Raw genomic sequence first — 21,878 nt, 5'->3', positions numbered from 1 at the left:
CCAGGCAGGGGGTAGTACGCACCTGGGACCAGGGGCCGAATCATCAAGGCCTTTTGCGCCATGCTTTACCCTGGGGCCAGAAGGCCCCAGGGGGGCTTTGGGCAGTGATTGTTCAGACCTCTCTGGCCCTGTATTGGGGTTGGAGAGGCCAGCACTGTGGCAGGGAGACTGGGTCCAAGGCTGGGCAGTATTCCAGGAGAGAAGACAGTGTCCTGAACTGGAGCAGGGGCAGCAGGAGGGAGGAAAAGGAATCTGAGAATGGGGTGGGGGGAGTGGATGTGCCACTGTGTCTGGGGAGGCGAGGGGCCCGACGGGGAAGGAACAGGAGGGCGGCCGTGGGGGGTGGTGAGGACTCTGATGAGCTTCCATTGTTCAGTGCCAACCTTCTCATTTCTTGCAGGACATTGTATTTTGTGGTACCTTTTTTTTTTCTGCGGTACGTGGGCCTCTCACTGTTGTGGCCTCTCCCGCTGCGGAGCACAGGCTCCGGACGCGCAGGCTCAGCGACCATGGCTCACGGGCCCAGCTGCTCCGCGGCATGTGGGATCTTCCCGGACCGGGGCACGAACCCGTGTCCCCTGCATCGGCAGGCGGACTCTCAACCACTGCGCCGCCAGGGAAGCCTTGTGTTATCTTTAGAGTCATAAATACCAGCTACTGAGCTTTTGTAATTCCAGATCCAATGCCATCGATTCCTTCCAGCACCATGTACAATCCTTAAAGACACAGACGTTTCCTTTCAAACACTAGTGGTCTAAACAATCTCTCCTGGTACTTCCCTGGCGGTCCAGTGGTTAAAGACTTTGCCTTCCAATGCAGGGAGTGCGGGTTCGATCCCTGGTCGGGGAGCTAAGATCCCACATGCCTCGCGGCCAAAAAACCGAAACGCAAAACAGAAGCAATATTGTAACAAATTCAATGAAGACTTTAAAAATGGTCCACATCAACAAAATCTTAAAAAAAATAAACAGTCTCTCCTGACTTGTGAGCCTCACACAATTTGCTGAGAGAATCAAAAGCGGTGACAGTCACAGTAAGAGATCTTCCTGACCTCTTATTGTCTGCAGCGGTAAGGGCTCTATATGCGTCAGCCCATTGGTATGCCCAACTTCAAGAGGAAGAGACTGTTGTGATCCCCACTTTACAGATAGGGAAACTGAGACCCAGAGAAGTGAGGTCACATGTCCAGAACCACTCCACTAGGAACAGAAGGAATGAACCAGTTTCTGTAACTTTGATGGTCTCAACCTCCTGCTCTCCGCACACCCGCCCCAGCCCGTGTTGCAAATCCCCTGGAAGCCACAGAGGTGCTCCTCCATCCCTCACAGCTGCACCCCAGGGGACGCGCTGGACTTGACCAACTGCATGCCCGAGGCGGCCTCTGTCCCAGAGCCAGCAGGAAACCCGATTAGGTTCAACAGATAACGAGGGCCTGGCAGCCAGGCCACCTGCTCACGCCAGCCCTGGTGGAGAAAGCTTGTCAGGCATCCCTGGAGAGGTGCTTTGAGCCCCAACTTTCTGGAGGTAGGGTGGCAGCCCTTGTGGTGGGCCTTACCCTGTCTTAAGCCGGCCACCTTCACCCTGGGGCATGTGAACACCTGGAGGTAGATGAAGACTTCCCAAGGACACGTGGGATAGATCCCTGTAAGGGTGCCAATCCTAGAAACGCAGCCTCTTTCTTTTCTTTCTTTCTTTTCTTCTTTCGTTCTTTCTTTCTTTCTTTTTCTTTCTTTCTTTCTTTCTTCTTTCTTCCTTCCTTCCCTCCTTCCTTTCTTTCTTTCTTCCTTTCTTTCTTTCTTTCTTTCTTTCTTTCTTTCCTTTCTTCTTCTAGATTACTTCATTACATCCATTCTTTCTTTCTTCCTTCCTTACATTCTTTCTTTCTTTTTAATTAAAGTATTGTTGACTTACAAGGTTTTGTTAGTTTCAGGTGTACAGCAAAGCGATTCCGTTTTTCAGATTTTTTTCCTTATAGGTTATTACCAGATATTGAATATGGTTCCCTGTGCTATACAGTGGAAACGTAGCCTCTTTCCTCTTTCCTCCCTGAGCAAGACCCCAGTGGCCCAGCTTCCTGCAGGTTTCCTTTCTCACCTCCCCTGTCTTACCTCTGGCCCCCTGGAAAGAAGAAAAATCACTCAGTAATTTTCCCCAGTGGATACACAAAGTAAATGGAAAAAGAAAAGAGAGGGAACCCCATCCATCTCATTAATAGATAGATTTTCCACAAAATCTTAATTCTTGGTTTAATAATTATTTATGAAAAAAATTGTAACCCATTTATGTTGGTTTGATTGACCGTGTACTAATACACAGCAATCCAAAAGAAATTTTTTTTTTATTTTAAAAAATTTTTTTTTTATTTTTGTGGTGCGCGGGCCTCTCACCGCCGCGGCGTCTCCCGCCGCGGAGCACAGGCTCCGGACGCGCAGGCTCAGCAGCCATGGCTCACGGGCCCAGCTGCTCCGCGGCATGTGGGATCCTCCCAGACCGGGGCACGAACCCGCGTCCCCTGCATCGGCAGGTGGACTCGCAACCACTGTGCCACCAGGGAAGCCCCAAGAGAAATATTTTAACACTTAGAGCTTTGTGGTCACCAGAAAAAATTTTATATGAAGTTTTAATTTGTAGTATATACATACCTTTGTTGCAGAGAAATAAGGTAGAATGATTGATAAACGACTTTTAGGCAGAAAGTACACTTCATTAGGATGACATCTGATGGGGGCAGTGTGAGTTGAAGTACCGAAAACTGATTGTAAACCTCTGACTTGTTCATGCATTCTATAAATGGGTGATGGCAGGTAAGGCTGCTATGGCGTTCAGATTCCATTGAGCAGACCTAGAAGAACAGAGTAACAATGTTACCCTAAAATGTCCATGCTTACAATAGACAGGAAATTGCGTCTTTTGCAACCACTTAAACTTATAATGAGAGGTTTCTATGTTAATATATGTTCATCTAAAAACGTGCAAAGGGATGTGTGAGCAAAAATTAAAAAAAAAAGTGTGAGCCCCCCTTACCCCAAAGCAGAGCCTGCCCAGTAAGCATTTATTCTTCAGCCTTCGTGTCCACACTCTGAATTTACTGTAAGGAGTTGACGCCTCCCTTCTGGATTCTCAGCTGCCGGGGAAGGCCTCGTGTATTGACCTGGAGCTCAGTCCCCTGGCTAGATGGCCTCCTACCTCTCCAGTGTTAGCCTCTTTGGTTGCCACGTCTTCCCTGTCACGCCCTCCGCAATCCTGATCGACCCCAAGTCTCCGTTCTAGACCCCCTCGCTCTCTGTCCTCTCTCCCTGAGTGAGAGGGCCCTGGATGACTTTCTCTGGCCCCGGATGACTTTCTCTCTCCAGCCCCTGCATCTGGCTCCACATTGGACATCTCCACTTGGCTGTTGACCAGACGTCTCAGCACCTACACGGTCAAAGCCGAAGTCTGGACTGTTTTCTCCAAATGTGTTCCTCCCCCAAGGTCCCTATCTCAGGAAGTGGAACCATCCTCCACCAGCTGCTTGTCCTGTATTCCTTTTTCCCTCAGCCTCCACTTCTGACCCATCAACAGGCTGCCGGCCCCATCTCCAAAACACACTCAAGAACTCTTCAGCTGTCTTCCTCTCCTTGGCCACGCCCTCATCCAAGCCACCATCACCTATCACACGGATGACCACAGCAGCCCCCAGGGAGTCCTCTGCATCCACCCTGGTCCTCCCTGATCCGTTCTCCCCACAACAGAGACAGGTGGTCTTTTCACAGCAGACTGGATCGTGTTGGTCTTGCTTTGAACCTGTCAATGGCTCCTAAAGCCCTTAGGAAAAAATCTGCCCTTTTCACTCTGACCTCAAAGCCCTATGTGCTGTGCTCCTACCTTCCTCTTGGACTTTTTCCCATCCTATTCTCCTGCCTCGACTCCTTTTTTTTTTTTTTTTTTTTTTTTTTGCGGTACTTGGGCCTCTCACCGTTGCGGCCTCTCCCATTGCGGAGCACAGGCTCCGGACGCGCAGGCTCAGCGGCCATGGCTCACGTGCCCAGCCGCTCCGCGGCATGTGGGATCCTCCCGGACTGGGGCACGAACCCGTGTCCCCTGCATCGGCAGGTGGACTCCCAACCACTGCGCCACCAGGGAAGCCCCCTCCTTTTTTTTTTAATTGAAGTATAGTTGATTTACAATGTTGCATTAGTTTTTAGGTGTACAGCAAAGTGATTCAGATACACATATAATTTTTCATATTCTTTTCCATTATAGGTTATTACAAGATACTGAATACGGTTCCCTGTGCTATACAGTAGGTCCTCGTTGTTTATTTTATATATAGTAGTGTGTATATGTTAATCCCAAACTCCTAACGTTCCCCTCCCTCCCCCTTCTTTCCCCTTTGGTAACCATAAGTTTGTTTTCTATGTCTGTGAATCTATTTCTGTTTTGTAAATAAGTTCATTTTGTAACGTTTTTTTTAGGTTCCACACATATGTGATATCATTTGGCATTTGTCTTTCTCTGTTTGACTTACTTCACTTAGTATGATCATCTCTAGGTCCAACCACGTTGCTGCAAATGGCATTATTCCATTCTTTTTTATGGCTGAGTAGTATTCCATTGTGTGTGTGTGTGTGTGTGTGTGTGTGTGTGTGTGTACCACATCTTCTTTATCCATTCATCTGTCAATGAACATTTAGATCGCTTCCATCTCTGCCTGAACTCTTGCTAAGAATGTTCAGACCGCAGCTTGAAGCCCACCCAACCTATCTAAAGTAGCCCTTCTTCCTCCCACCCGGTCACCTACTCTGTTGTCACCCTGTTTGTTTCCCTGTCTATTGTCCATCTCTTCTGCCGGCCTGAGAGCTTCAGGAGGACCGGGGCCTTGTCTACTGTGTTCAGTATCTCTAATTCCTAGAACTGTGCCACATACACCACAGGCACTCCATAAATATGCATTTAATGTTCAAGTGTAGAACATTCTCAGGAGGGTGGGCTTTGATCTGGGGGCCAGCGATGCTGCTATGGACTGTATGTTCTCACAGAAAGGCCTGGGAGTCTCTGAGGCAAGATGTTGACATTTGTAACTGCTTTCGACTTGCCAGTTTTGTCAGGACTCAGCCCTATCCTGGTGCTGGTGGTGGAAGGGGTCTTGGCCTCAGCTTCTCAGGGTCCTGGAGCTCTTCCCCTCGGTGGGCGTGGTCCCGAGGGGAGTCTGGGTGACACTTGCTCCTCTGTTTTGTCACTGCGGGCTCTGGGGCTCCCCTCTCCTGGAAGATGGAGATCGGGGAAGGAGGTGCCTCCTGCAGCGTCCTTCATGTGGGTTCAGTAATCAAGTCCTGAGCTTCTGCGGCCTGTCTCCCCCTCTCTGTTACCAACTGTTTTGGTAACAGTTGAGGTAACAGTTTTGGTAACAGATGAGGTTCTTTGCTTCCAAACAATCGACTGACACTGACTGGCTTGGGCTTCTTAGAAGAACCCAGGGTGGCCCGTGGAAATGTAAAAAACGCTGAGTGACCCCGACTTGGGAGAGAGGATCCCAGAGGTGGGGTGTGGAGGCCTCGGTGGCAGGAGCTCTGGGGCCCTGTTGCTCCGGCACTGCCCTCGGAGAGAGAAGCTGATGGGCCCAACCTGGGTCTGGTATCTTGGCCTTGTATCAACCAGCCATGGGCAAGGGTGTTGTGCCTGGGTAACCCCCCCAGTTTGCGCTGTTGTACATACTCAAATGACATTTTGTTTCCTTGAAAATGTGACTGTTTCCTGATTTGTCATTTGGTCACTTATCTTAAAGTTGGCCACTGGAATTTATGGAGGGTGGGAAGATGACCACAAGAGTAGAGGTCCTCAAAACCACTCACAAAGAGCTCTCTGGACAACCCAAACATATCTGAGCCCCAGGAATGGATATAAATGGGCCCCCGCAAGTGCCCCCAACTACATAATGATCCTGACATTGCATTGTGCCCCATTTCCCCTCTTTTTTTTTTTTTTTTTTTTTGCGGTATGCGGGCCTCTCACTGTTGCGGCCTCTCCCGCTGCGGAGAACAGGCTCCGGACGCGCAGGCTCAGCGGCCATGGCTCACGGGCCCAACCGCTCCGCAGCATGTGGGATCCTCCCGGACCAGGGCACGAACCCGTGTCCCCCGCATCGGCAGGCAGACTCTCAACCACTGAGCCACCAGGGAAGCCCTCCCCTCTTTTAAGAAAGTTTTAAAGAGTGTAAAACAACTTATCTATTTCCAGTATCAGTGAGTATCTTAAGATAAAAACTAGTTCATTTAGCATATCTTAAGAGAAATTGCCTTTGAATGGGAACTTCCAGTACTCTGAGACCTGCAAGACGTACCTAGAAAATTTGCTGCTGTGGACAATGAAGAAATCGGATTGGGAGGCGGGTGGTGGAGAGCCTGTGGTTTATCTTGTTTATTAATTGCTGTAATACTGTCCTTGCGGCAGCTGAGGGAGTTTCATATTTTCTTTAGGCAACGTTAGGAGCTGAAGCTGTCTTTGGACAAGTTTGACGCTACGTGAATTCTGCTGATTTGGCTACTGGGTGACCACTCCATTAGTACTATTAACTCCATTCATATTAATTTTTGTTATAAATCTTACAAAAGGGAGTGCTTCTGGGTATTTATATCCACATTTTGTTTTCAAAAATTGTCCAAAGCCCGGGCTTCCCTGGTGGCGCAGTGGTTGGGAGTCCGCCTGCTGATGCAGGGGACACGGGTTCGTGCCCCGGTCCGGGAAGATCCCACATGCCGCGGAGCGGCTGGGCCCGTGAGCCATGGCCGCTGAGCCTGCGCGTCCGGAGCCTGTGCTCCGCAACGGGAGAGGCCCCAACGGTGAGAGGCCCGCGTACCGCAAAAAAAAAAAAAAAAAAAAAAAAATTGTCCAAAGCCCATGGTAGCTGCCGTCTTGCATCACTGTCTCTGGGAGGCTGGTCACCTCACCTCCCACCCATCCTCTTGTCCCTACATTATCCCCTTCCCCTTTACTCTTTCTATCATTTCTCTCTTGGAACATCACCTACAGTGTTTAAATTGTTAATTAAAAACATTCAAAACCACCAACTTGACTCCTTAAGGCCGTCATAACTTGAAAGACCAACCAGGAAGGTCTTGGAAGGGAGCTGCAGATAGGGCTCTGCCCTTTGGTGCGAGGTGGGCAGAGATTTTCAGGACCAGAGACAGCACCCCCTGGTCCACACCTGTTTCCAGGGAAGTTTCGGAGTTGACTGGAACCAGAGGTGTGACCACGCTGATAGAATGGGAAACTGCTCAAGGCTGGAGAGACCTACTCGCACCGAGCGAAGCACTAGAGGGTACTGGTGAGCTGCTGGTCTGAGGACTCAGAGACATGGGTTCATATCCTGCTCTCACTACCTCTGTGACCTCCAGAAAAAAATGACAACAGAAGTTCAAACCCCTAGATTATATAAAAAACCAACTGTCAGACTTCCCTGGTGGCACAGTGGTTAAGAATCCGCCTGCCAATGCAGGGGACAGGGGTTTAGTCCCTGGTCTGGGAAGATCCCACATGCCGTGAAGCAACTAAGCCCATGCACCACAACTACTGAGCCCACGTGCTGCAACTACTGAAGCCCGTGCGCCTAGAGCCTGTGCTCCGCAACAAGAGAAGCCACTGCACTGAGAAGCCTGCACACTGCAACGAAGAGTAACCCCTGCTTGCTGCAACTAGAGAAAGCCTGTGCACAGCAATGAAGACCCAACACAGTCAAAAATAAATAAATAAAAATAAAAAGCCAACTGTCAGCCCGAAGACCTGTTCTCATCGAAGTCTTATCAGTGTCTATTTTATACAGAGGGGCTCTGCTGGGGCACATGGTATTTGGTGTTCTTCTTGTTATCGTTTATACAGGGATACACACTTTATTTCTATGAAATCCTAATGGCTATAGAATATTACATATGCCTTCAAACAGCTTTATTGAGGTAAGTTTGACATACAACAAAATGCACACATTTAAAGTGTACAGGGCTTCCCTGGTGTCACAGTGGTTAAGAATCTGCCTGCCAATGCAGGGCACACGGGTTCGAGCCCTGGTCTGGGGAGATCCCACATACCGTGGAGCAACTAAGCCCGTGTGTCACAACTACTGAGCCCACGAGCCACAATTACTGAGCCCACGTGCCACAACTACTGAAGCCCGTGCACCTAGAGCCCGTGCTCCGCAAAAAGAGAAGCCACTACAATGAGAAGCCCGTGCACTGCAACAAAGAGTAGCCCCTGCTCACCGCAACTAGAGAAAGCCCGCGTGCAGCAACGAAGACCCAACCCAGCCATCAATTAATTAATTAATTAATTGATTAAAAAAGTGTACAATTTGTTAAGTTTTGACATATTTATGCACTCACGAAAGTATCTTCACAATCAGGGTAGTGAACATAGCCATCACCCCCAGAAGATTCCTCTTGCCATCTTGTAATCCTCACCTCTCCCCTGATGCCCCCTCCCCTGTCCATCGACCACAGATTTGCTTTCTATCACTGCAGATTCGGACACTTTTTATAGACTAGCATATGTTTTTAAAATAACATTATTATGTATTGTTTTATTTATTTTTTGCGGTACGCGGGCCTCTCACTGTTGTGGCCTCTCCCGTTGCGGAGCACAGGCTCCGGACGTGCAGGCTCAGCGGCCTTGGCTCACAGGCCCAGCCGCTCCGTGGCACGTGGGATCTTCCCCGACCGGGGCACGAACCGGTGTCCCCTGCATCAGCAGGCGGACTCTCAACCACTGCGCCACCAGGGAAGCCCTATTGTTTTATTTATTAAGTGCTTGCTAAGGGTCAGGTTCTGGGTGCACTAGCGTCATTATCTCATTTAATTCTAAGGCAACCCTGTGAAGTGGCCAATCTTTATTTTACAGATTAATACCCAGAGAGGTTAAATAATGTGCCCAAGGAACTTGTCACACGAGTAGAAAGTGGTGGAGTCAGGATGGGCACTCGGGCCCTTCGGAGGCCCCACCTGACCTCTTCCCCCACTGACCTGCCTCTCTCCTCCAACAGGCAGGAAACAAACTGCGTGGGTTCAAATTCTGCCTCTGCTGTGACCATGCATATGACCCTGGGCAGGTTACTCACGCTCTCTAGGCCCTGGTTCCTCATTTGTAGACTGGCCCTAACGATAGTCCCTGCCTTATAAGGTTGCCCTGAGGGTCACTTGACGAGATGAGTGTAGGGGCACCTTAGCGGAGGGCTCAGGGAAGACGGATGAGTAGACATGTGGTCACGGTGTGGGAGGTGAGTGCACTGAGACGGACATTCAGGACACGTTGGGAACCTAGGAGGTAGGAGGGGGGCAGTTGGTATGGGATGCAAGACTTCTGGAAAGTTCTCTCCTTGAACTCCTGGATGACCTTTGTCTGTTCTACTTGTGTTGGAAATGCACTCATCCATCTTCTAGCAGCCCAAGGCTTCCTCTGTGTCAGGCACTGTATCTGTCCACCTGGGGATTTACAGTGAGTAAGAGAGACTTGGTGCCGCCCAACAGGGCGCCCATCTGGCCGGGGGTGGCGCCTGGGGAGGGGTCTCAGCAATTACCATCCAATGTCATCAGAGCTGTGTTGCGGGGGGGGGTTAATATTCTTCCATTTCACTTTTACAATCCCTCCAAGTTCTACCAACATCACCTGAGACTGACCAGCTGCCCCATGGAGAATTCTTTGTAAATGCATTATTGTTGGAAAACATCCCAAGGTGTTGTTACTGTTGAAAAACCTCCTGAAAAGGTCTCCTGTTCTATGCACTTTCACACACCACTCAGGTCTCTCACTGTTGTTCCTTAAACAAATGTCACCTCCAGCCCCCAAGTCAATCACAAATGGATGGCCAGGAGCTGGGCTCAGGAATGACTGAACTGGCTTCTCTGAGGAACGTGTTTAACCCAAAGCTGGCTTCTTTTCCCCCCGGGACCTAGCCACCCTCTTTGACCTCCCAATGGGCGTGGGCTCAGGGCTGCCAACCCACTTCATAGGCAAAACACAAAGGGGAAAGAAATCTGCCTCCCAGATGGATCATACACCCAAGGTTGGAGAAGGCAGTTAACGCATTGCATCCATAGGGACTGTGGCTTTCAAGCTAAAGAAAACACCACGGACTTCCCTGGTGGTCCAGTGGCTAAGACTCCATGCTCCCAATGCAGGGGCACAGGTTCGATCCCTGGTCGGGGAACTAAGACCCCACATGCCACGCAGTGCAGCCAAAACAAAACAAACAAAAAACAACAAAAATAACAGAAACAAACAAAAAAGCACAAAGTCTCCATGCCTGCTACGCCATTCTCGCTGCCCAACAACCCTGCTCAGCCCTGGTTCCAATAACTAAATTTGTTCATTCACTCAACCAGGATTCTTTGAGCATCACCCATATGCCAGGCTCTGTGTAAGGGTGAACAAGACAGACCAGGGACCTCCTCTCATGGGGCTGTGGTGGATGGATAATAAGCAAAGAAACAAAACCACTGCTCTGCTGTGAAGACTTCCCGGGTGGCGCAGTGGTTAAGAATCCGCCTGCCAATGCAGGGGACACAGGTTCGATCCCTGGTCTGGGAAGATCCCACATGCCGTGGAGCAACTAAGCCCGTGCGCCACAACTACTGAGTCCACATGCCACAACTACTGAGCCCGCATGCCACAACTACTGAAGCCCGCGAGCCTAGAACCTGTGCTCCGCAACAAGAAAAGCCACCACGATGAGAAGCCCACATACCACAACAAAGAGTTAGCCCCGCTCATTGCAACTAGAGAAAGCCTGCACGCAACAAGGAAGACCCAACACAGCCAAAAAACCCACAAAAAACAAAAAACACTGCTGTGATCACCAGATGGTAATAAATGCTATTAAGAAAAAAAAACAGGGTGTGTTGCAAAGTTCCTTTCTTAACTGTGAGCCCCTTGTAGTAGTCAGGGTTCTCCGGAGAAATGGACCAATAGGATGTATTTTATATATATATATATATAGAGAGAGAGAGAGAGAGAGAGAGAGAGAGAGAGAGAGAGAGATTTATTATAAGGAATTGGCTTCCATGATTATGGAGGCTGAGACATCTGAAGTCAGAAGAACTAAAGGTATAGCTCCAGTCTGAGTCTGAGTTCTAGGACAGGAGAAGTCCAATGTCACACCTTGAAATCAGTGAGGCAGAGAGATTTCTTTCCTACTCAGCCTTTTATTCTATTCAGACCTTCAATGGATTGCATGAGACCCACTCATATTGGGAAGGGCAATCTGCTTTACTCAGTTTACCAATTTAAATGTTGATCTTGGGAATTCCCTGGCGGTCCAGTGGTTAGGACTCAGCTCTTTCACTGCCAGGGCCCAAGTTTGGTCCCTGGTCATGGGACTAAGACCCCTCAAGCTTCACGGTGTGGCTAAATAAAAAATGTAAAAAAGGGCTTCCCTGGTGGCGCAGTGGTTGCAAGTCCGCCTGCCGATGCAGGGGACACGGGTTCGTGCCCCGGTCCGGGAGGATCCCACATACCGCGGAGCGGCTGGGCCCGTGAGCCATGGCCGCTGAGCCTGCGCGTCCGGAGCCTGTGCTCCGCAACGGGAGAGGCCACAACAGTGAGAGGCCCGTGTACCGCAAAAAAAAAAAAAAAAAAAAAAGTGTTGATCTCATCCAGAAACACCCTCGAAGACACACCCAGATATAACATTTAACCAAATGTATGGACACCCCATGACCCAGTCAAGCTGGTGGATACAATTAACCATCATATCCTTCAAAACAGGCCAAGGGGACCCTTCTCTTTGAGCCCTTCAGGCTTGTGATAGTGCTTTGTACATGGTGGAAAGGGGATCGTCTCGTGAAGAATGGTGAAGTGTCTCAGGTTTTGCCCGGCTTGCAAGTCACAAGTTAGCCTGCCGGTTTCACAGAGGCTATCAAAGACATGAGCTTCCTGGGTCAGAGACAGGGATGTTATTACTCGTGGCACAGATATCAATACATATCTGTGACGTAAGCAGATGGTTGCACGCGCTCCAGTCCTAAGCTACATACCCAGGAAATGGCAATCACCCAGATCTTTTGGGTGAACAAGGGCCCCCTGATGTCACTTAAAGTGACATTGAAGACAAGACCAATTTGGCAATACCTGGCAAAGTTGAAGATGTACATGCCCTGTGACCCAGAAATTCCATCTTCAAGCCTTTATCACATTATGATGCATGAAGAAAATGAAAGTATGGGTACAGCCCACTGGTGTTAGTGGAGGGGCTACTGGACAAGGTGACTGAGCCCAGGGCCCTGGCTGCCTTGGGCCCTTTCCGTCTGCCCACCTGTAACCCACTCGTGGCAAAGCCCACTCCTAGAGGGACCCATGTACACAAGGAGACACATTCAAGGATGTTTGTTGAGGTGCTATTTGTAGTAGTAAAAATTGGAATCAAAGCTAATTTTCCATCACCAGAGGAATGGATAAACAAACCACTGTTTAGTCCTAAAGTGGAATATTATACAGAAGATAAAAATGGATTCACTAGAACTATGTGTATCAATGTCAATAAGTCTCATGAACCAGAGTTGAGTGAAAAAGAAAAAGTAGCCAAAGGAGATGTACAGTATACCATTTATGTGTTTACATATTTTTTGTTGTTTTGTTTTGTTTTGTGGCCATGCCACACAGCTTGCAGGATCTTGGTTCCCTGGACCTGAGCCCTGGCAGTGAAAGCACGGAGTCCTAACCACTGGACTGCCAGGGAATTCCTTCTGTTCACATATTTAAAATGCACATTGTGGGACTTCCCTAGTGGTCCGGTGGGTAAGACTCCTCGCTCCCAGTGCAGGGGGCCTGGGTTCGATCCCTGGTCGGGGAACTAGATCCCACATGCATGCCACAACTAAGATCCCGTGTGCCACAACTAAGACCTGGAGCAGCCACAATAAATAAATAAATATTTTTTTAAATGCACATTCTATGCGGATACATAACATGTGTAGTTAAAATAAAAACAAAACATAACAAGGAATTGATACACTTCAGTTTTGGCATGGAGATGACTTTTGGGGAGGAAGGCCAAAGGGATGGGATTAGAGCTCTATTTTTTTTTTTTTGCGGTACGCGGGCCTCTCGCTGTTGTGGCCTCTCCCGTTGCGGAGCACAGGCTCCGGACGCACAGGCTCAGCGGCCATGGCTCACGGGCCCAGCCGCTCCGCGGCACGTGGGATCTTCCCGGACCGGGGCACGAACCCGCGTCCCCTGCATCGGCAGGCGGACTCTCAACCACTGCGCCACCAGGGAAGCCCTAGAGCTCTACTTTTATTAAAGGTACTTTTATTAAAGAGAGCTGAAGGAAATACAGCAAAATGTAACATCTATTAAATCTGGGATGTTATATTCTTTCTTTTGATTAAATAGTTTATAATTAAATAAAAGAGTTAAGGTGGCCTCCAGAGAGGTAGCTAGAACGCATCTGGAGAACCTGGCCTCTGGTAACCTGAAGACTGTTGCTATTTTTGTCCTGGACAGAAGGGCTCAAGGCATTCATTCCCCCAAACCTTGCCTCACCCTGCGGCTTCTCAGAAGGATAGTGTAATTCCCAAGTCTTACCACTAGATGGGGCGAGCACGCAGGATTAGAAAGGGAGAAACGGGCTCACCAGAGCAACTTGAAACAAGGAAGAAATTTTGCGAGAGAAGCAGAGGCAGAGACTTTGAGAACATGAGAGACGGGTAGAGGTAAAAAAAAAACAGCATCCAAGTAACAAAAGGACCCCTATTTGAAGTAGCAAACCATTCACTGGTGTTGATAAAGTATCTATTTTCTAGTCCTTAAAATCACCCGAGATGCAGTTCTTAGGCCTTAAAACAGATGTCAACAAGGGGTTCAGGGAAACTCCGGTTCCCACCCCCGGGTCTGACTGATACCATTCCATTGAACGACCCAGAGGTATGTTTAGTTTCAAGTGCCTGGACTTTGAAGGCCCTCAGTTCACATCCCGACACTGCTTCTGACCAGCTGTGTAACCTTGGGTGACTGTCTTAACCTTTCTGGGCCTCAGTTTTCTGATCTGCAAACTAGGGGAAATAATAACACCTGGCCCACAGGACTGTTGCAAGGGTTGGATGCGATTACACGCGTGAAGCCCCGGGCACATAGTGAGCCTTTGGTAAATGCTAGAAGCATTAGACCGCAACACCCAAATCACTCTAAAGTAAGCAATTCCAGGGAACAAGGACAAGGTTTCAAACTGCAACATGAGGGCTTTCCTGGTGGCGCAGTGGTTGAGAATCTGCCTGCCGATGCAGGGGACATGGGTTCGAGCCCTGGTCTGGGAAGATCCCACATGCCGCGGAGCTGTGAGCCTGCGCATCTGGAGCCTGTGCTCCGCAGCAAGAGAGGCCGTGATAGTGAGAGGCCCACGCACCGCGATGAAGAGTGGCCCCCACTTGCCGCAACTAGAGAAAGCCCTCGCACAGAAACAAAGACCCAACACGGCCATAAATAAATAAATTAATTAAGTTTAAAAAAAAACAAAACTGCAACATGATGAACAGAATTTAATGCTCTCCTGAGGGGTAAAGATATTCCTACGTACCCAGCCATGGGAAAGGATAATGGGGAGATATTTGATGACCCTATAAAAGGAGCAGCTAGAGGGACTTCCCTGGAGGTCGAGTGGTTAAGACTCCTTGCTTCCAATGCAGGGGGCGCAGGTTCGATCCCTGGTCAGGGAACTAAGATCCCACATGTTGCATGCTGTGGTCAAAAACTAAAAATTAAAAAAAAAGAAGCAGCAGAAGAAACAAGACTGAATTGTTTAAAAAAAAAAACTAAAAAACCCTAAAAGTTAAAAAAAAAAAAAAAGGAGCTTCTAGGAACCCTGCCACTTTCCCAAGGAGAGGATGACACCATCCCTTCCTTCTTTCACTCATTAGACAAATATTTAGAGAGCAGCTTCCTAGAGCAGGCCCTGGGAGGCAGTGTGCGCAAGACACACGCTGCCCCTCCCTCCGCTGGGGGTGCACAGCCCAGTTGGGGCAGAACAATATGTGGGAAGGACTAGAGGGCAAAGGAGATGGAAGCAGGGATAAGATCACACAAGTAAGAATGATGGGGCCCTGTGTGTCTGGGACCCCAAAACCGTTGTCAGTATGTTCCAGCCCAGTGACATTCCAAAACAGCATTACTGAGGCATATTTGCATACCGATTGTTCACACTTTTCATGTGTGCAATTGAGTGGTTTTTAGTAAATTTACCAAGTTATGCAACCATCGCCATAAATCAGTTTTCCAACATTTCATCATCCCATTAGGAACCCTTGTGCACGTTGAATGTTAGCGCCTGTCGTTGCCCCAGGAAACCGCTAATCTCCTTTCTGTCTGTAGCTTTGCCTTTTCTGGACATTTCATATAAATAGACCATACAATATGTGGTCTCTTGTGTCCGGGTTCTTTTCCTGAGCATACTTTGGAGGTTCACCCATGTCATAGCATGTATCTGTTGCTACCTCATTTTTATTGCTGAATAGTGTTCCATTATAAGGATATGTCCCATCTTGTCTCTCCAGTTGCCAGTTGATGGACATTTAGGTTGTTTCCTGTTTCTGTCTAGCCCATTCAAATTTTAATTCTAGGGCCAGTGGATGGACATCCCAGCTTCTGTCAGCTCCTTGACATGACATCTAAAATGTGTGTGTGTTTTAGGGGAATTTTGTCATTTTCAGAGTCTCGAAGTGAAACCATGTGCCTCAGATAGGGACTTGAAGCCAAGTGTCTAAGCCCAGATTGGGACTCGAAGCCACAGTCTCTAAATTGAGATCACACACCTGGTTTCAGGACTTGATGAAGCTCAGGTTCTTGATGTCTCCTCACAGAAAGAATTCAGTGAGAGACAAAGTGAGAGGTGAGAAGTGGACTTATTAAGAGAGAAGCGCTCTCCACAGACAGAGTGTGGGCCATCTCAGAAGGCGAGGGGCTCTGAAATATGGCGTGGTTAGTTTTTATGGGCTGGGTAATTTCATAGGCGAATGAATGGGAGGATTATTCCAATTCTTTTGGGGAAGGGGGTGGAGATTTCCAGGATGGGCCACCGCCCACTTTTGATCATCGATGGTTGGCCTTGGAACTGTCATGGTGCTAGTGGGTGTGTCACTTAGCAGATGCTGATGTGTTACAATGAGTATATAACGCGGCTCAAGGTCCACTGGAAGTCAAATCTTCCGCCATCTTGGATCTAGCTGGTTCTAACCAGTTTTGTTTTGTTTTGTTTTGTTCTGGGTGCATTGGGTCTTCGTTGCTGCGCACGGGCTTTCTCTAAGTTGCGTTGAGCGGGGGCTACTCTTCGTTGCGATGGCTTCTCTTGTTGCAGAGCACAGGCTCTTAGGTGCACGGGCTTCAGTAGTTGTGGCACGTGGGCTCAGTAGTTGTGGCTCGTGGGCCTAGAGCTCAGGCTCAGGAGTTGTGGCGCACGGGCTTAGTTGCTCCACAGCATGTGGGATCTAACCAGTTTTTGTCATGTCCTATGGCTCTGCCATTCTTTTAAAGGTTGTGTGTGACCGTTGTCCCATATATTGAGAAGCGTGACTCTAGACTAAACGAAGTTGGTTTGGTGAAGTCCAAATTAGGTGGAGTTATTTATTGTTCTGGTCAAAGGGCCTTTGCTTGGGGGTGTGGCTGCAATGGCCAGACTGACATGATTCGGGACTGATGTCCAAGATGTACCAGCCCAGCAAGGATGGGGACAGGGGTTCTGAAAGTGTGTTAGTAGCGCTTCTCCCTGGGAACAGCATGAAGAAGAGCGGTGAGGCTCCCTGGCTGGCCCAAAACATCTGTTTGACACACAACAGCACACCTTAGTCGGGGACCCTTGGAGCGACACGGAGGAAGAGAGAGAAGAGGGAGAAAGTTCCCAACACTTCTCCTAATGCAACAAGAAAGCAAGACCCTCTTTCTTAGAAAGTGGATAGCATTTCAGTTTGGAAAAAAAAACTATTTTAAACTTTCAGATAAGTAGAAAGAATACTACGATGAACGCCCAAGTTTCTCACCTGGATCCAGCAAGTGTGAACGCTCTCCCATTGGCTCCTCTTTCTCTTCTTTTACTGACCCATCTGAAAGCACTCTGCAGCCATCATTGAACTCCAGCCCTAAACTCTTCACCAAGTGTCTCCTAAGGTTAAGGACGATGCCTGTAAAACCACAATACCACCCTCTTACTCAATTTAATTTCAACACAGCGTTATGGGTCATTTCTTCCACATTCAAATTTCCCCAATTATCTCAATAATGTCCTTCAGGGTTTTTTGTTTGTCCATCTGTTGTTTTTAATTCAAGAGCTAATGAAGGATTAAGCCTTGCCTTTGGTTGTCATTGGAAGCCAGACTTTGAATTGAACCAAAATGAATGGAAATTGCTAAACCATGTTTAGCAGTTGAACGGGCCAGGCTCCTGAGGGAAGTATATGCCAACAGCAAACACCCGGTCCTCAGAACAGCCAGGCAGGGGCTACTGCCCACATTCCCAGAGGAGAGGTGGTAGGTGATGTCACACCTCGCCCGCGTCCACCTACTTGAGCCTGGAGGAGTCAGAATTTGAACCCACGTCTGACCGGCTCTGAGCGCCTAGACGCTGAAGCACCTGCTCTCCGGCTGGCTTTGCTGACCCCGCGCCTCCCTCGCGTCCCATCCCGGGCCCTGTGCTGGCGCCCACCTTGCTCCAAATCGTGCTCCGAGTTCCCGCTGAGCCGGCTCGGCTGCAGCGGGAGGCCCCCGGGGTGGGGAACTCACCCCAGCCGCCAGAGGCTCCGGGTGTGAGCGCACATCAACACCTATGCGATGGGCGGCATCTGGCCGCGCCAGGGGGTCCCAGTCGGGGAGATCGAAAGGGGAGCGCAGGTGGGACCCCAAAGTGGAGAGAAAAGGACACGCACAACCGGCCAGACGGGGCTCTGGGCCGAAACCCGAGCTCACGGCCAGGGGGACGCACGGCTCGGGGCGCCCTCCCTGCGGGGTTTCTAATTTCTCTGGTGGGCACCTCTCCCCCACCTCAGACCTCGCATAGGCTTTGAAAGGCCCTGAGCAACCGAGTGAAGGGTCTAACCGAGGCGGGTAGGGAGCCTAGGGCCGCCACCCAGCACTTTTTGGACTGGAGAGGTTTTTTTTTTTTTAATAAATTTATTTATTTATTTTTGGCTGCTTTGGGTCTTCGTTGCTGCACGCAGGCTTTCTCTAGTTGCAGCGCGGGCTTCTCATTGCAGTGGCTTCTCTTGTTGCAGAGCACGGGCTCTAGGCACGCGGGCTTCAGTAGTTGTATCACGTGGGCTCTAGAGCTCAGGCTCAGTAGTTGTGGTGCACGGGCACAGTTGCTCCGCAGCATGTGGGATCTTCCCGGACTAGGGCTCAAACCCGTGTCCCCTGCACTGCCAGGCGGATTCTTAACCACTGCGCCACCAGGAAAGCCCGAGGGTTTTTTTTTTAATAAAATAAAAAGCATCCGTAATATGTGCATGTATATTTAAATATATATTTTAAAATATATAATATATATTATATAATATATTATATATCTAAGTATATATTATTTAGATATATTAATATATTTTAAAATTACAGAAACAGTACATGTGCATGAAGAAGATTAGAAAACACGAACAATCAAAAATAAACACAGGGACTTCCCTGGTGGTGCAGTGGTTAAGAATCCTTCTGTCAATGCAGGGGAAAAGGGTTCGAGCCCTGGTCCGGGAAGATCCCACATGCTGCGGAGCAACTAAGCCCATGCGCCACAACTGCTGAGCCTGCGCTCTAGAGCCCGCGAGCCACAACTACTGAGCCCACGTGCCACAACTACTGAAGCCCGCATGCCTAGAGCCTGTGCTCTGCAACAAGAGAAGCCACGGCAATAAGAAGCCCGCACACCGCAACGTAGAGTAGCCCCCACTCGCTGCAACTAGAGAAAGCCCGCACGCAGCAACGAAGACCCAACGTAGCTAAAAGTAAATAAATAAATGTATTAAGAAAAGCAATCCTCGGGGCATCCCTGGTGGCACAGTGGTTGAGAGTCCGCCTGCCGATGCAGGGGACACGGGTTCGTGCCCTGGTCAGGGAAGATCCCACATGCCGCGGAGCAGCTGGGCCTGAGAGCCATGGCCGCTGAGCCTGTGTGTCCGGAGCCTGTGCTCCACAACAGGAAAGGCCACAGCAGTGAGAGGCCCGTGTACCGCAAAAAAAAAAGCAATCCTCCTGTGGTTCCCATCGCTCTTGGGATGAAGCTCTAACCTCCTGCCTGGCCCTGCAGCCCTGTCCTGCACTCCTCAGCGCAGGACCGTCGCACATTCTGTGCCCTTTTCTGGAATGCTTTTCCCCCTCTGGAGCGCTTTTCCTCTAGAGCTCTGGTCGCTCTGGCTGTCTAATATATCTTTCTCTGACTACAGAGGAAAAAGAATATCACTAAAAATAGCTGGTTTCGGGCCAGCATTCTGGGCAAGTGTTTCACCCCTTTAGGGTTGAATAGGCCTCTCTGAACAAGAGGGTCCCTCTTCCTACATTGCCCCCCACCCCAGACTGGGCGCTCCAGGAAGCGGGTGGCAGCAATCTCTCTGTCTGGTTTGCCACTGTGTCCCTAGTACCCAGGACAGGGCCTGGCACAGAGATGGCGCTCAGCGATGGAATGAATGTACAAATGAATGAATGTGGGAGGGAACGCAGATTGATAAAGCCTTGTTGACAATGTGAGTCACAAGTCTTAAAGACATGCTTGTACACTTGGATCCAGAAATCCCACTTGTAGGAATTTACCTGAATGGACGCCGACATTCATCTTGGCATTGTTTATACCAGGGAAAGCATTGAGAACAACTTAGATGCAAAACCAGGTTCTTGATCTTTTCTCTCAAGTCAGCATTTCTTCCAGGCTTCCCATGTCAGTAAATGACATCCCCATCTACTCAGCTATTCAAGTCAGAGACCTGGGCATTGGGATTTTATTCTGTTTTTTTATTTAAAAAAAAAAAATTTTTTTTTTTTTTGGTCACGCCATACAGCTTGCGGGATCTTAGTTCCCCAACCAGGGATTGAACCCGGGCCCCAGCAGTGAAAGCGCTGAGTCCTAACCACTGGACCACCAAGGGATTCCCTTTATTTTTTTTATTGAGGTACCATTTACCTAAGTAAAATACACAAATCTTAAGCAACAGCTCAAAAAGAAAAAAAAATTTAACCTAGGTAGACATCCCTAAGTTAAAAAAATTTTTAACTGCCACCCAGATGGAGACATGGAAATTTCTCAGCACCCAGGGAATTCCCTTGTGTCCCATCACAGTCAATACACCCCCTGCACACAGAGGTAACCACCCTTCTGACTTCTGCTGACATTCTGTCTCTAACACCTAACAGCCAGCCTATCGCTGAGGCCTGCCAGTCCTTGTGCCATATCTTTCTCAGGCCGTGTCACCTCTCATCCGGGCAGTAGCACCTGCCTTCTCACGTGTCCCCTCTCCTCTGGCACCCCCTCCTCCCCAGCAGCCAGGGACCTGAGCAGTCGCCAACCTGCCTGAGACTTCCCAAAGGCTCCTAGTGCCCTCAGGGAAGTGACCAAGACTAATCAGCACCTTGCACCGGCACCCTGCCTGCACCATCCCCTGAGTCCTCACCACACCCCAGATAAGGGAATGGAGGCACGATGGAGATGCCACTGGTCCGCGATTGCAAAGGCAGAAAGCGGTGGAGCTGGACACACCTGCAGGGTGACTCCCAAACCCACGCTGTTAACAGTCCTACTGCCACTCCATGAATGAATGAAGAATGAATGAGTGAATGATCTGTTCATCTATTCAGGTTTTCTTTTGCACAAATACAGCTACCCTTAGGAAAAATCATATGTCCCACTGTTAACGGGTTGGATTTGAGATCACTTTGCTGGCTGCGGAACAGGAAAAGGAGGAGAAGAGAGGGGGAGAAGAGAGGAGGAGGAGGACGGAGGGAGGGAGGAGGTCCCTGCAGTGCCCGGCAGAGCGCGTCTCTGGAGTGGAGGCTTCCCTCCCCTGTGGTGCTTTCCTGAGGACTGGCCTTGACCCCCAGCAGAGGAGAGGCTCTATTTACCCGGTGTCTGAACCCTGACAGTCACTGGGTTGTGAGGCAGGGGAGGGGGCCTCCCCTACAAGGCCTGCGGTTTGAGTGAAGAAAACAATTGCGTAAAAATGGAGAGCCTTACCACATTCCAGGTCCTGTCCCCGCCTGAGTCATGCTTGAGAAGGGGGAGGATAAAGCCAGAAAGCCGGAGCCGGAAGCCCCTGGGATTGCAGACCGGCCAGGGCCTCCGGTGTGACGTCACCCAAGTCATCGCCTGTGAGCTCAGGCAGAGGGGTCTGGGGCCAGGGTGAGAGGCAGGACGAAAGGCTGAGGCTGGCTTAGAGGAACTCCAGGCCTGGGTTGGAGAGAGGTCACCGGGTCGAGCGTCGGCCTTGGAGAGAGCCCCAAACCCCTCCCAATGTTGGCGCGCCTCTGACATGACCCCTGTGTCCCCAGCACCCAGCACAGTTCCTGGCACACTTAAGCACTCAGGGTTCAGGGGCTGAATGGACAAATCAATGAATGAATGAATGAATGAGGGAGCAAGGAACCTCTGCTGGGCACCCTGGTCTCCCACTTTAATTCTGCAAACTTCAGAAGTGACTGTTCTTGGGCGGACTTCCCTGGCGGCCCAGTGGTTAAGACTCCGTGCTTCCAATTCAGGGGACACGGGTTCAATCCCTGTTCAGGGAACTTAGATCCCACAAGCCTTGTGGCACAGCCAAAAATATAAATTAAAAAAAAAAAAATGACTGTTCTTGGGAATTCACCGGGGTTCCAGTGGTTAGGACTCCACGCTCTCACTGCCGAGGGCCCAGGTTCAATCCCGGGTCGGGGAACTAAGATCTCACAAGCCACATGGCACAGCCAAAA

The 21,878-nt window shown here is 49.5% G+C and overlaps 1 long non-coding RNA gene across 2 annotated transcripts; it reads right to left on the bottom strand.

Annotated features, from left to right (window-relative positions):
* Positions 1-2,591: 2,591 nt before the first annotated feature.
* Positions 2,592-21,309, bottom strand: LOC141279015 (uncharacterized). Of its 2 annotated transcripts, none has more exons than XR_012332738.1 (3): positions 21,148-21,309; positions 16,986-17,126; positions 2,592-2,842 (listed from the first exon to the last, which is right to left on the bottom strand). It is a non-coding gene; the product is annotated as an uncharacterized lncRNA (long non-coding RNA). The 2 variants fall into 2 exon arrangements; XR_012332739.1 differs by lacking the exon at positions 2,592-2,842 and adding an exon at positions 14,259-14,707.
* Between the last annotated feature and the right edge of the window lie 569 nt (positions 21,310-21,878).

Source organism: Tursiops truncatus, chromosome 6, assembly GCF_011762595.2.
Source record: "Tursiops truncatus isolate mTurTru1 chromosome 6, mTurTru1.mat.Y, whole genome shotgun sequence".
In the NCBI taxonomy this organism is placed as follows: Eukaryota; Metazoa; Chordata; class Mammalia; order Artiodactyla; family Delphinidae; genus Tursiops; species Tursiops truncatus.
The sequence above is the reverse complement of the archived record's forward strand: the minus strand, read 5'-3'. Positions and strand labels throughout refer to the sequence as shown.